This window comes from Argopecten irradians, chromosome 1 (genome assembly GCF_041381155.1).
Source record: "Argopecten irradians isolate NY chromosome 1, Ai_NY, whole genome shotgun sequence".
Classification (NCBI taxonomy): domain Eukaryota; kingdom Metazoa; phylum Mollusca; class Bivalvia; order Pectinida; family Pectinidae; genus Argopecten; species Argopecten irradians.
In genome coordinates, this window is record NC_091134.1 from 51,912,895 (window position 1) to 51,925,909 (window position 13,015).

At 35.7% G+C, this 13,015-nt stretch overlaps 1 protein-coding gene and 1 pseudogene across 1 annotated transcript in view; one reads left to right on the plus strand and one right to left on the minus strand.

The window, feature by feature from the left end:
• The window catches only part of LOC138332601 (uncharacterized), a 338,301-nt gene that overhangs the window by 42,791 nt on the left and 282,495 nt on the right, over nucleotides 1-13,015 (plus strand). The window lies entirely within an intron of this gene.
• LOC138332361 (uncharacterized) lies at nucleotides 1,765-7,763 on the minus strand (annotated as a pseudogene).

Here is a 13,015-nt window from a genome sequence, read left to right on the forward strand (position 1 = left end):
TTAAGGTGTTTTATAAAAATTGTGAATTATATGTCCCTGGGGTCTCATGTTTCCCCTTGGGGAGGGGTCAAGTTTACTATAGTTTATATAGGAAAAACACATAAAAGGAGCAAGAATGGTTAGAATTATTAGCCTAAGATATAGCATTTTAACATCCATATCAGTCCTCGATGACCCCCTGGGGGACCAGAGGTGCAGGACCAAACAGGGGTCAAAATGATTAAAATTTCAAAAAATACTTCTAAGTTCACAGGTTTGATGGAAGCAAATACTCTTCATAGTCTAAAAAGTCAAATTATAAATCACTGACCAACTTCAAGGCCCAGCTATAGTGTTTATATGTCTTTAATTTGTTTCATTATTTGTTTCATTATATATTCTAACTCAGGTGACCGTTAAGGCCCATGGGCCTCTTGTTTTATAGTCTGTTCTTGGTTACTTTTTCCTTATAATTAGTACATTCCATTCCTTCTGGTATTCTCATCACTGGTTTCGACATATTTTTTGTGATAATTGTGGGTAACCCTGGCGTAGCATATAGGACAGGAGGATGAACTGTTAGTAAAGTAAACACACTTGTTATATCACTAAATAAACTCGATTTAATCCTATGTTGTTACATTCAAGGGATTTTTTCAACTTTTTCATAATCCTTGGAAAGCTCTATATTTGTATCAGCGTTGTTTATTTTCTTTAAAAAACTTCCACATTCGAACCGTATTATGTCCAATATAAACACGTCAAAACTTTGTAACCTACGGCAAACGATCAATATGATTAAGACGTCTTGTTATGTTTACATTCTCTAGCGGACTGGTGTTTAAAAATATTATACACAGACATCATTTTCTATAAAATATCTCTCAGCACAGATAATTCTACGGCTATGACAAGTCATGTAATTATATAGAAGTATATGTGTTCCCTTTAATAGCAGAAAAATATTCTTCGTATTAATTAGTTAGATATGTCTGTTGTGGATTCATTATATTTCTGTTATATTTACTGGCTGGCTGACACTAAAGCATCAACTTACATTTTATCACATACCTGTTGAATCTGGTTATAGTAATACAAGCAAATTTCAGACAATGAAATACAATGTTGTTTTATATTGCACATGTACAATACGGAATGTTGTATTTACCTACTAGCCGGAACTACTTTTTAGGAGAATTCCCTTGCATTGGTTTTTTTTTTTTGGGGGGGGGGGGAGAGTTTGCTACTGTAGTTAATAAACTGTAAATTTTATATTTGAACTTTATTTAAAATATAAATTAATAAAAAATAATGTTGTGGAATAGTTCTGAAATATTAAAAGGAGGATGTTGGCAGCAAATAACAACAAGTTGTCGTCTGCTTACACCTTGTAATCAGAGCCGGTGTTGGCTTTGTTTATATGGCATTTGTTGGGGATTTCGACATTTTACATGATTTACTGATGGATCCAGAGACAGATGATGAATCAAGCATTCCTCAAATTGAAGGTAACGAAACATCGAAGTCTGGAAATGAAATTAGTCATCATTCTCAACCATTGCGTCTTGTGCTCCCCCTCCTCCTGACCCCATCCCCGATACCCATGGCCATGTTTCATCTGATTTAGACGACGCCGATGAAGGGGTTGTGACCAAAACATTAATTAGTCTGCGTTTTGCTACGAGTCTACGTTCAAAGTGGTAAAGTGAAATGCTTCAAAATACTACAGAAGAAAGCATATTCCATCATCTGTAATTTATTAGTATCCTCTGTAAATAAAGCTAACTCTATCCTCGTCCGTCAATCTATCATTTCATATCGAAGGAGTTCCGACTGAAAGTCAGGATAGTACTGCTGAGACCCTAGGTCGGAATGGCGGTGTGGTTGCCGATTCATTCATCGGAGATGAATCTCGGGTAGGCGAATTTACTCGATTGGGATCGGGCTGGCCAAACACAAACGTCCAGACTTTCTTCATCAGTCCTCTGGTAACTATGGCAGCGGACAACCACTGGAACAGGGACGCTTCCTGGAAGTAAAGAAAATGTATGGCAAGCCAACATGACATTTATTCAAAGAGAACAATGTCGATCCTTAATTTCACTGCATATATATAAGATATCTTGATTGAGATATAAGATATCTCATATAATATATAAGATATCTTATTTAATATATAAAATATCTTGTATACTTTATAAGATATCTTATATAATATATGAGATATCTCATATATATATATTTTTAAATTAATCCTATATAAGATATCTTATAAAGTTATATAAGATATCTCATTTAAGTTATCTATATAAGCTTTATAAGATATCTTAAAAAGGAACGAGATTTCAACAAAGGCCCAGAAATGAAGTCTCCCTACCCGGAAGTCGTAGAGAGCTCGTACAGTAATACTACAACTCGTTCAGCCAGACTCTTGTTGCCTTCGCATGCTACGCCAGTATCGAGCGTTCGGTTGAACGAAAAAAAAAGTATCCATGTATAGGTCACCATTATAGCCAATATATTTGTTGTAGCCATGTTCGAATTGACAACTAGAGTGATGGGAATTAACTGCTTCTGTATTTTTCAATACATCGTTGAATACAACCAAACAGCGGTTGATTCACGCTTTCAATGCCATCTCTGACATTGCGAACGATTCTAAGATGTGTTCCGAAATGTTCCGAATGATGCTCGAGGGGGAAATTAGTTTCTGGATTTAAATGTTACGAAATATCATTCTATATAAGATATCTTATATAGCAACGTGATTTCAATTATATATCTTATATATTGATTAAGATACATGTATCTTATATACGATATAAGATGTCTTGTATAGAAAATGAAATAAGATATCTTATATACTATATGAGATATCTTATATACTTATACAAGATATCTTATTTAATTTCTATATGATATATCTTTATATACTATATAAGTTATCTTATAAACTTTATAAGATATCTTATATACTTTATAAGATATCTTATAAAGATATAAGATATCTTATATCGATATAATATATCTCATATATATATATATATAAGATATCGTATACAATTATATAAGATATCTGATATAATTCGATTAAATACGGGATATGCCTAGCTCCTTCAATAAATGTTAAATTGGCTTGCCATAAAAAGGTGTTGTTAGGAGCAGCATTCAACTATCAGGGACTCGACTGTAATAGATGACATACATTTAGGACAGAAGAAAAACTATAACACTTATTCTACCTGCATTGTATCGACCTAATCTATGATGATGGGCAAAGGGACCTGATAATTGGTTACAATTTATTTATGTACATCCTGTTTCCAAATAGATTGTAAAATACACTGTAAAGAGGATAAGCTATCAGAAAATGCTTATAATACAGAACTGCTTATGAGGCGATAAAAACATACCATGTCGTCACTTCCGTACCACGTGGAGGTCTTCTGTAGACTATGTATCTGAAACACAAGCAAATCTGTCCATCATTGTCGTCATCAAAGTGCTTTCGTCACCGGGAACATCATACATCGTACTCAGATCCGTGCCAGCGTCATATGACGTCACCATGGTATTGTCTGGAGTATTCGCGAAATAGTTCGGAAACCATTCGAAGCTCGGGTGTGTACGGCTACTTCCGGTCTCTTGGTGTGTGGTGGAGCTTTCGTTTGTTTCATACTCATGCTCCAGATTTCTTCTTAAAGCAGAACTATCTCGTGACAAGTTTCCATTGTTTTCTATAATGAAGTCTTCCTCATTGTTATCAATCTGAACTGGCGCTGTGGCTTCCACATCAAAAGCAGATATAAAGCTAGAACTAGCACACGGACGGCCAATATTGTGTACGTTCGCCCCTTCCACAAAGTCACCACCACCACCGCCTCCAGCGTTTCCGTCTACCACTTCCGGTGACATAAAAATTCGTTCATCGTCGTATTTTCGCTTTAACAAAGTTTCGATCGTTTCCTGTCTCACGTCCCTGAAGCTGTTTTCTCTTCCATCTATCAAGCCATTTTTCTTTTGTCGCAATGTCCCGGCGTCTAACAGGTCCATGATGATATGTCTCGGTACTTTATCGGCAGAATATCTCCGCCTGAGTCTCAAGAATGCCGTTTGGTGTCTGGACGCTGCTTGGCCATTTACTTCAAGCTTCCCAAAACTGCCAGAACTATGGTTTGTTTGGTGCAAATGCATAAATTTGTGACGTATGTCAGATTTGTTTCTCTGAACTTTCAAAAACCTTAGCTTGTCGCGTTTTTCGTCCCCATTTCTACATTTGAACTTCCTTCGGGTTGGGTGTGCACATACATTGCCACGTGCTAGCACTCGGTGTTGAGCTGTAATGAAAATGAATACAACTAAAATATTTTCACCTGATTTACCTGATCTTCGGTCAAATAAGTGCTTCTAAACCACCTTTATCTTCGTTACTTGAATAGTTATTACAAGGCACCATATACGGGTAATAACACATTTAGCGCCGGATTTTCTGTTGAAACGCATGATTTGTCTTTGAAAACACGTAAGTTGTGGGTAATAAATTCCTGGATCTGACCAACTTTGTAAACCATTCGGTAAGGCACAGTAATTTTGTTATGAGTATTTCTAAGAAAACACATTTTCAATTCTATTCTGGACTTACGTAAGTCTCTTGCCATCCTGACATTGGTGAATGCAATCAATACAACGGTCATGTTGCAGCAAAGCCATGGGACAATCCAGCTCGAGTCGATATCAGGGGTGAAGCTAGCTATCAAAACCAAATCATTAAAAGATCGTTAATGGCTTTTGTTAATGTGTAACAGCAAGAGTGATGCCAAATATGGGTAATATAGAAATGTGTATTTTAAAATAATGTTGCAGTTTGTGCAATACATCAGTAATGCAAAAGTACTCGTCATGATTATATCTTATATTGCAGACTTGCCGGACGGCTTCATACATATTTCAGGTAACTAGTCTACTTAGCAAAAGTTTGGATTGTTTCATATTTCAATAGAAATGACAAAATCATTCCAACTCGGGGTGAAAAATTGGTTGACTGATCAGACTTAACGTCCTTTCGACAGCTAGGGTCATATTAAGACGTCACAAATCAGCCACTGCCATTGCGCACGTACAAAAAAAAATGAAGAAGAAAAGGTAACTATGCAGCTGAAAACGTTTGGCGCAAACATTACTGGTGAGCGACCAATTCTCGTCATCGCATGTGTACAGTAAAGTGCCAAAAGTCTTCGTAATTTTTATTTTTCCTTATATATTCTATGTATTCTTACATTTTTTCTTTTATTTTTCCTGATCTCATCTATTGGCGGATTTTAATAAATTTTGGCATACTTGTAGAAAATTATCTACACTTTCAGCTCATAATATTTGTATAATTTTCCGATATTTTTTTTGTTTGTTTTTTTTGTTTTGTGCACCACTAAAACTTATGACGTCATTTCCTTCTTTGTTCTTACCAAAATGACAACGAAAAATTTTGCGTGGTAATGAAATACGGTTTTCTTCAAAAAGTGCATAAAGGAAAATTAGGCCTATGTTAATATTATTAGTTGAAAGTGTAGATAAGTTTTTACAAGTATGCCAAATTTGATTAAAATCCGCGCCTATACATGTAGATGAGATCAGGAAAATCTAAGAAAAAAAAGTGAAAATACATAGAATATATAGGGAAAATTAAAAATTACGAAGACTTTTGGCACACGACTGTATGTGTAAGATTATAAACGAGTTTTCAAGCAATATTTTGAGGAAACTGTATGGTAGCGTCTTCAATCAGAATAAGACGTTATTTATGAAATTCGAGTGTAACCATACAGTACAAATACACATGTATAATGACATAACGCACAGTGATCGTAAAAGACGACTTAATTTAGGATCTTATCTTTTCTCTTCTTACTAACTGACTTTATCTTTCTTAATGCCTCCCTTTGCACCACCTCACTTCTGGCCTTGAGTTGAGCGTTCGCCCCCGTGAGGAAGGCTCTGGGTTCTGTCCCCTGGCCGAGACACACCAAAGTCTATAAAAGTGGTAGTTTCTGCTCCCGCTTGGCGCTCAGCATACAGGTAGTGGGAGTGACGACTGGTTCACCCATTGTCAGTATAATGTGACCGGGTGGGGTGTGTCCTCGGCGCCATGCTTCAGTGATATAGCACTTATAAAAAGGGCAACAGTCCCACTATACAAGAAGACACAACATGAATATACCTCAGTCTCCCAAAATACGCACCTCGCACAACATACATGCAACACATCGCATACATGGCAGGCGGTCTTACATGACCATAGCTGTTAATAGGACGTCAATTAATCAAACAAACAAACAAACGCACAATGTTCGGTCACTTTTACGTCACGCCGGAATTTCATTGGAAAAAGCGTTGAACAGTAAAATAATATAAGCGCAATACCATTTTTAAATTGAAAAATAGAAAGGATATATTTATTCAATTACGGGAGAATTTTTATCAAAATGTCTGCAATATTTTTCTTCTATTGGTGCGTTTTTGTTGAGAAAATGGCGTTTTTTGGCGCGACAGATGTAACACGCATCTGTATGCGGTAGGGCCCTATCAGTCAAAGTATCACTGTGGTCATAATGAACACCACATAGCGGGAAAAAATTTGACACAGAGATTCCCCGAAAACGCACTATCATGACGTCATTTCGTTATAATGAATTGTGACGTCATACTTCAAAATAGTGGACTTTGTTTGTAGACTTGTCCGATCGACAGATCCAAAGAGAAAAGATAAAAAAGTGAAAAACCGCAAATACACACAGTACAAAACGGTACTAATTCATGACATCGAGGTATGAATTGTTAATATAAAAATTCATTTTTCTTCTATTTTAATAACATGTCAGAAAATATAGACTACACGACGTCGTTCTACTTTGTCAAGCAAATTCACAACGTTGAAAAAATGACTTTATATTAGGAATTATGTTTTCTATTCAGAATAAAAAAAATACGTAATTTTTGTGCGAAATCTCTACTGAAAATTCTAACAAGTATTCGAAAAATTGCATTTTTTCTTTGTCTTGCAGGTTTGTCGAATGTCGGAAATGAAGTCAATTGCGTTCGTCACGTTTATAAAATAATGACGTCTTTTACATTCAATGGCGTTACATAAAAGTGTCCCAACATTGTGCGCGACGTCAATGCGATGGCTACTTGGCGAGAATTTGGTCGCAAGCCAGGTTGCTGCTGCTTAGTGCGACCATTCAACCATCGAAATTAATCTTTTCCTTACATCTGATACATACATATTGATAGATTATCCAGCGACATCCAATGATTTGACGGTGGTGTATCACATAAGTTGGGATCGACAACATCCGGAGTCGTGTACGGGAAGAACAGGAAATAAAACAATTTCTCTCCCGTCGTCGTTCCTTCGGCGGCATCCTCCAACATATGTAATCGACATATTTCTCCACATGCTTCTCTGTAAAAATAATTTATAATATGATGTTTGATCATGCAGATTTCCACAATAGTGAAATTGTTAAAATTCGTTTGTTTACAAGTCATACAAATAAGCATGCGATGGCAATCATCAAAGACACCGTGAAATAGCATGCATTAAAATGAACTAACCCGAAGAAGACGAGAAGCAATGACACCAGTAACGCAAAACGTGTCATCTTATATCTGCGTAGAGTTTCTCATGGTTATATATGTTGGAAGATGCAATCTCCTGCTGCTGTGGTTCTCAGAAAGATTTATCGACGTGCCATTTTTTTTTCAAACGTCGTTTAAAATTGACATGACGTCATACAAATATGACGTCACAATGCACATTGTATCCTTTCGGAAATTCTCCACTGACGGGTCGAAAGAGGACAAGCTGAGTTAGCTGACTCGAGCACTCATTCCATCCTATCTTCCACTATCTATATGACTATATTCTGATAGGGACACTAAAATATTGAGGCCTTTTCTGATTTTGTTCCCCGTTTTTCATTTTTAATCAACTAAATCTCAAATTACGTAACGTTACTTATTAAGTTGAATATATGAATTTATTATATTTATCTACAGTGCATGTCTTTGTTTCTCTCGACTTTTTTTTTTTTTTTGGGGGGGGGGGGGGGGGTTCAAACATATTGCTTCAAAATGCTTCATTTTCTCAAGGATAGAAGAAACTTATGAATCTTTGATTTTGTACTCTACAATGTCATCGTGTACCTTTCTTAAAACGGCTTTTAATTTTCAAAATGGGAAGAGTCGCAAAAGTTAACTTACTGACATTAATACTACAGTTAATCATCACCTTCCAAAAAATTTATTTAAAGCGAATAGTCGGGCAAGTGACTGTGAAATCGGTAAAAATGGTATTAATATATCCGGTACAAGGATTTATAAGTATCTCATATACGTCCTTGATCCGGTATAATTTCTTATGAATTAGAAAAAATAAAACTTTCCGTCAAAATCGCTGTACATGAGAAGAAAATAATGATATCTATGGGAATCCTAATAGTCCTCCCGACCGGCTATGAGTGCAGGTCAATCTTAACGCATGCGCAACATCCACCACATCTCCGTAGTAAACAAAACATGGCTACCGTAGTTTTGAACAAAAGGTTTCCGCCAAAACAACCAACTGGACTCACCTAAAATGCGAAAGGAAAGGCAATGGAGCAGCGACAATCCCAACAACTGACTCGGTAAACATTACGACGCATGGAGAGTGTTAATACAACTTGTTATAGTGAAGAGAACAGTTTCAAACGAGCACGCGGCTCCGGACCGCTACTGTACGTACCTAGGCCTACTACCCGGTACTCCCTGCTCAGCTGATAGTGAGTGAGTCTTCGTATTTTGATCATTATGTAAATAGTCCCTAGCAGTATTTTTTCATAAATGAGTGGTCACATATGGTCACATGTTTCATACCTGTTCCCAATCGCCCGTAAAACGTCAAACCCTGGGGGGTAAAATAGCGGTTCCTTTCGTCGGGGCCCTCTTTAGGCGGTAATGACAATGCCCTGGTATCAAATGTACCGCTTTGTCACTGCATGTTACAGTTAGACTTGTAACCCGCTTAGCCTGCATTATAAAGCTAAGGATTTGTTTCAATTAATCTTTTAATATTATGCTACGGTCAATTCTTTACAGTTTCTGGACCTGTATAATATCTTATAGATTTTTAATTTGTAAATTTTTTGTTCTGTACATGTTCTGGTAGTGTTATACCACACTTACATTGTATATAGGATTTACATTGTAGGTTAATTGGGTAAAATTGTATTGTATATGTTTTCTGATATACACATATACATATGTACATGTAGGTTTTATCTTGTTCTTTAGATATATTTGGAGGACATACAGTATTATTTCTGGTCATAATAATAAATAGTGTTTGTATATTTATTACAACTGTACCTGGTTCATGTGTATATGACAAACTTTACAGAGTTGAAATGTACTGCAGCCATGTATCATTTAAAATTATTCTGAATTTTTGTTGGAACTATAGATAATGAATTTTGTATCTTTTTTGAAACAATATTTGATTCTATCAAATGCATCAGTGACACATTCACAACTTATAAAATGTTTTCTCTAAAATTAAAAAAAAACCCTGTAGAATGAACCTACATTTATTCATTTATATATATTTGAAATTGATCATTTCAATTTTTGTCATATTCAACAGATATAAAAAATTGTTGGTTCTTTTTTTCAGGCACCATGCATGCATAGTGACATGAATACAGAAAGTTCATCCCTTGGACCTGTATACAAGTTTATGTATACATATACATACAATTAGCATCATTATGCAAGGACTGAAGAATGGTTTGATATGAGTGCTCTTGAAAGTAAAACTTTTCCAATTATGGACCTTTAGATCATGAACTAGAACATTCTAAACAGTAATTTCATATTATGTAAATGTTCCTTTCAAACTGTAATCATTAAATAAAAATGTATGATGACAATACTTTTTCATTGTTTATAACTTGTGTAGAAATATTTGTTTATAATTAGTCCTCTAGATCTCACTGATTATAATTCTTGCATCCATATGACGGCCCATTTGGTGTTGTTTGTCCAGGGCTTGTGAGATAGCTTTTCAATTTCTTTTAAATTGATAAAGGATTTTTTTTACAATATAGCAATTTAGATAAGGATTGTCTTAGCCATTTCGAAATCTCTACTTTACCCAAGAGTAACTCAGGCATATAAATAAAGACCATTAAAACTAGCAAGTTATCTGAAATGTTAAAAATCTTTTTGTCTGAACCAAATTTCACATTTATTGTCTATGTGTAACTTGTACATAGACCATTTATGTATTAATTACTGGTGAGTAACAGTGATTACAAACACATAGACTAAATGTCGTATTGTGTATAGTACTATGGATCTGTCTTTGATTTGAGTTCCTAAACAAAAAAGTTGGTTAAATATATTGGGTTTGTTTAGTTTTACGTCATATTAACAGCCAGGGTCATGTAAGGAGTGCCAGGTTTGTTGGTGGAGGGAATTAGCGGAGTACCCGGAGAAAAAACACCGGCCAGCGGTCAGTACCTGGCAGACTGCCCCACTTTGGGGATTCGAACCCGCATCCAGAGGTGGAAGGGCTTGTGGTATATCATGTTGGGACATCTTAACCACTCGGGCCACGCGGCCCACCAGGTACCTATTGGGAAGTTGTGACTTGGGCGGAGTGGGTGAAATACAGAAGAAAATAGCTACACATGGAAAAAAAGAAAGATATATAGTACCATATGGATTCAAAGTTGCTCCAAAATCAATGAGACTAAATAACCAAAAAAAAAAGCCATGTAAAGCCCAAATATGCAATGACCAGATCAATGATAAAGCACCCTTCCACTTCCAGTTATCTGTAGCTATTTCTTCTATATTTCAACCCCCCACTCAAGTTACAACTTCCCAACCTCATGATTCTTCTGTCTTTTAGCCCCCCCCCCCCCCCAACACACACATACCTGATTGATTGTCATGTTATTTCAGGTTCCTGTTCAGGTATTATTCCTAAAAACCAAAAAGGGTATACACACTGTGTACTCTCAAAGGAGGGGAACCACTTCATTCAAAAATGGAATTTACAATTTCATCTTAATTTTGAAATTTTCAATTTAATTATTAATTACTGGACTATTAAAACAGTATAGAACCCCTCGGTCTACTGACAAAGTACTGTGGTACACATTTCTCTTAATTAATTACTTTTCTTCAACTCAATCATCTTTTTCTCCAGAGCACAAAAAAGAACAGGAAACAACAGAAAAGGAAAGTAACATACATGTAGGCCTATATGTTTTCTGGAAATATATATGATGTGTTAATTCTCACAGCATAGGCCTACATGAATGTGAAGAATTAAATATTATCAATGTTTGAGAGAATTTCCTAGTTGTAATTCTATAGCAGCTACATGGAATGTACGTTTACATATATACATTGTACGATACATATACATCATAAAAGTTTCTTTCCTTCCAGCTGGACATTCATGTCATCTCTCTCCAGAACTCAAATATTGTTTACAAAAAAAACCAAACAGAGACATAGATAATTTAATTAAATCTCTGCAAAAAAAACTACACGAATAATTGACACATATATTGTACTTGTAAAATATCTCATGTCTGAGCTAATATATTTTCACATCTTTGACAGCTACATGCGATGGACGTTCTATGGAACGTTTTAGTGTGGTTTTAAATGGGAAATTATGTTACGATTATTTGTACTTAACCTTCAATGATTTCGGTTGATGTAAAATACGACGAATGCGATGCTGCAATAATTGCAGCCCTTGCCGGGGCCCCATCTCTGCATCAGGCCCGAATATTTGTGTTCGATTTCCATGTACAAGATGCTTTTATCGAAAAATTATTACAAAAGCAACTTCTGTCATTATGTAAGAATACTTCATTTGCATTCAAATGTATCAATCTCAAAACAACAATTCTGCATACCCGCATTTAGTGGTTTATTCAACGAAAAAACGAAACCGACGACGGATGAGGAAACACATGTCCATGTTGACATTTCACGGGGTGGGGGCTAAACCATGTAGCCCGCCCCGAGCCGGAGCTTTGGTTATTTTCGTTTTTTTCTCCTCCAAATAGCACGTATTAAAACAATTTTTGACACAAAGAATCTTTGAGTTATTTGTTATCGATACATATAATTCACATTTCATAAAATTAATGTGAATTTCATAAATCGACATTTATCAATTTTCTGGGGGCTAAACCATGTAGCCCGCAATGGAGCGTGACATTTTACGATTTTTCCAAATTATTAAAATAATATGCTTTTTTGACAAGAATTGTTTTCATCCAAACAAAAGTAAAACTAGCTGATCATAAAGATATAACTTTCAACACATAAATATCCAATTATTTCATAACGAATTCTGCTTTTTTGGTAACCGCGATGACAAGTACCTGTCTCGCCGATCTCATTGTTTAGCACTACAGTAATTGCCTCCCCATAGGGTATGATGGCTAGTAAAATCCCACACATGATGTATGGGGTGGGTACTTATTCTAAGTGGTTTATATGGGTATAAATCCTCGGGTATATTGGAAAGTAAGCCCGGTGTGTGGATAAACCTTTAACTCTATACTTTTACTAGTTTGGTCGTGTTAATTTATAACAGAACCAGGCACCTCCAAATAAGTTATTTGTGTCTATATTATACATGATACACGTGGTCTATACACGTATTAAATATGCTAAACCTCCCCCCCGTTGTTGTTAAGGCGTTCTTTATATTTTTGGGGGGTAAAAACCTGGCAATAAAAAAAGTTGGTTGTTTTTGGTAAGCCCAGTCTCTTGTAGACAAAGTAATATTAATTTTCAGGTCTACTTTCTATCATAATAATTAATAAATCCAGTGACATTTTTATTAATGCTTCCCGGTATTCCATTGTAGGAGGGTCTATACCGATGGTGGTGTTATGGGCCATTTAAGTTGTTTCTGCAGCGGGTACTAAAGGAACATCCAGATTGATACCGAACAGTGTATCGA